A 3,609-nucleotide genomic window follows, 5' to 3' on the forward strand; every position below is an offset into this window, starting at 1 on the left:
CGAGGGAGAGAAAATAATATAATATGCCCCCCCCCCCGTGAAAATGTTCAAAAAAAAAACATATGTGGACCTAACCAGTTTTGCCGAGTCGAGACCGAAGCACGCGCGACAGATATATCGTCGATTAATCCTACGCGCATTATAATATTATTATATTACGTATATCTACCATACAATATTATTGTATTTTAATACCGATGGCCTAAGTGCAGTGCACTTCCATCATACGGAAATGTATGTAAGTATCACTGACGGGTTTTCGGCAGAAATAGTGTCTTCTTGTTATTCTTTAGTGCGCGCACAAAATATCGCCTGTAATTATGTATGCATATATAATAATGCAATGATAAATAAATGTGATTGACATTATAAATCTTTAAGAAAAAGCATTTAAAAATTAAAATAAGTATTTTAAATTTTTCAATAAAAACATGTATTTTTATATTAGGACGCCTACCCAAGTCAAAAAGGTCGATAATTTTTATACGAAACGCCTTTTGGCGTTCTCTAAATTATATTTTAAACGAAAGGGATTTAGTGCTAGTCGATTCCCAATGAACAGGTAATACTTGTAATGTAGTAAAATATGCATTAGTGGGAATCAGAATCACAGTTATCCATAACCACGTATAAAATATTGTATATAATGTTATAATGGTCGAAAAACTACATTATTAATATTAAAACGATTCTAAAATGTTAAATATATTCATTTAAAATTTTTATTATACTACCAAATTTTTTTTTTTATTATTACATTATTATATTATTATACTTAATGTACTTATATGTTTTATTTTAATATACCCGATATATGTTATAAACAGGAATGGGTGAAATACTTAATAATTGGTATCATGATACCTAGACACCTAGTAGATGCTTGTAGTATCGCGATACTAACAATACTCGATATTTAGAATTTCATTAGTCAGCTAAATTCTTGATACATAGATTAAAAAGTTTTTCAATAATTAGATCATTTTTATGATGATTATTCAAAAAAAATTGTCTTTTTAGCTTCAAGGAACCATAAAAAACATTTTGTTTTAACAGTTAAAATACAATTAAAGATAGGCCTTAATTTAAATTTAATCATTCTATAATTATAGAATCAAGTCACCACAACATTTCAATGTCAGAAAAAGTCAGTATTTAACTCATAAGTATGAACACAAAAATAAATGTAAAAAAATAAAAATATTATCTAAGGTAAAACAAACAATAATAATTGAAAAAAGATAAAATAAAAACAGTTTCTTAGTAAATATAAAATTATTTTTTAATTTTAACAATAATTAAATCTACATATGCATAATTACACGATTGTTAATTTTTCACTGTCAGACATTGTGAAATAAACAAGTTGAAATAAACAAAACGTTCGGATAGTAAAATTAAATATAACTTAATATATATTTAATATATTTAGTATTGGTATACTCGTATTATAACTATAGTTTCACGCAGCGTCAGAAATTAAAAATAATATTTATTGTTATTTTTCATCGGTTTTCTTAATTATTATGCTTTGTTTTGTCGTATACTATGATTTTAACTTGTCTAAGTATATTTTTTATAAAGTTATATCGTCTCTCGTTATATTGATTTGACATGTACTACAGTGCCGGATTTACCTCTTCAGCCGCCCTAGGCTATTAGAACAATGCCGCCTCAAAATCATACAATCATTTTTTTTAAACCAATACGAGCTTCATATAAGTGTTATTTTAGTGCACAATTAAAAACTTGAAAAATCAGGTACTCGGGAAACTGGAGATTTAATTTTAAAATACAAATACAAAAATAAAAAATTCAAGACATACAGTAATTACTTTATTTTTGCAGTATAATTTAAAATGAATCAATTCATTTGCAAATGACGACTCTAAATCATTTGGAAAATAATTTCGTAAAACTTCAGGTTCTTCTCTGAAATCAGTCTCATCTAATAAAAGAGTAAATTAATTTTTTGTCTGTTTATAGAGACGAAGAAGAGAGAAAAAATTTGCCGCCCTAGACTATAGCTTAGTTAGCTTAATGGTAAATCCGGCACTGTGTACCTATATTGTTATTTATGTATTTCATTAAAGATTCTCAAACACCATTTTAGATAATACGAAAAACGATGAATGATTTATTATGGTGTCTGTGCAGTTTTTTATAAAGACATGATAGGAATTAGGAATATTTTAAATATTAATAAACAAAAATCTTTAAAAATACAATAATAAGAGGTTCCTTGTACATTTTTTTACTGGAAATTAAAAAAATAGTTTTGCGTAGAGACACGTGTTGCACGACTAAAATTTAAATTTTTACAGTATCCTACTATTCCTATTTTGAACGATTTTGAAACCTTCTATTACTTACATTATTGTTTTAAAATATTCAGACTAATTTCAAACTATTTATAGTTATTTAAAATATTAAAATATATTCTGAAGATACTATTCAGAATATTGTAAGTAAGCAATGTAACTTCAAACTAATACTTTCAATACACGTGTTTCACACGTGCAACAGTTACTTTCATTACGTGGTAAGCTAATACTGAGAGTACCTATGTATCTTGATTAAAATCGTATATGAAAGGTTTTTTTGATTATTTTTAGTGGTTTTGTTTTAAATCATAAAATAATATGGAATATTTATTTTATTTCTTAAAAAAATTATACCAAACATAAAATATTGACATTTATAAATTATAACATTAACTTGCAATGATTATTTATTCGTAGAAATTAATAAATATATTATGGTTGACATTTTTTTTAATGAGTAGTAGATACTGTTGTGTAATATACTAATGTGTAATAAGACATTTTAACCGATTTTAATATTCGCTATAATTGTTTTGCGGTTATGCTGGAAAATGTGTAAATCCATTATTAAGGACTATGTTACCCCCAGTAGGAACGTAAAGTTTAGTAGCTCGGTTTAGTAACCGTATACTCATCTAATTAAAATTTCGATTTAGGTGTATCTAGACTTTCAAAACTATTGTCTATAATCAATAGTTTAGGTAAAATGAAAAAGGCCGGTTATTTTCATTAGAAAGTATTATAATATGATATTTCATATGCGTATTGCGTATTGAAAATTGTCATTTGTAGCGTCCATTTCGACAATTTCAGGTTGTTTTCTGGGTCCGGTACAATCTTGAGCTAATAATCTGGCGTTTCGTTTTTTTCGTGCTCGAGTCAAATATATTATTATGTGTGCGCAGCGTCGTGGTGTTATTACTTATTGCATGTATACACATAAAACCGTATATCATCGTATGGGCATAACGATAGAGATTCTTTTTAACCGTTTTCTACTACACCGCACACACGCCGTCGCGCGTCGGGTGGTTTTATTTATTTATTTATTTTTCGGTACGAACGGTAAAAATTATCTGTTCTGTCACACGGATTTGTACACGATGCACTTATGGTAATCTGGACGCCGAAAAACGAAGTATATACCTATATTATAATATAATACGTATTATATTATATGTCCCGCGGAAACCAGTCGAGAGCCCGTCCGCGTGTGCGTGTCTCACGGCCGGCGGGTCTTCTGCCCGCTGCTGATAATGCGTATGTATAATATTATTAAAACGAC

The sequence above is a fragment of the Rhopalosiphum maidis genome, chromosome 3, assembly GCF_003676215.2.
Source record: "Rhopalosiphum maidis isolate BTI-1 chromosome 3, ASM367621v3, whole genome shotgun sequence".
Lineage (NCBI taxonomy): Eukaryota > Metazoa > Arthropoda > Insecta > Hemiptera > Aphididae > Rhopalosiphum > Rhopalosiphum maidis.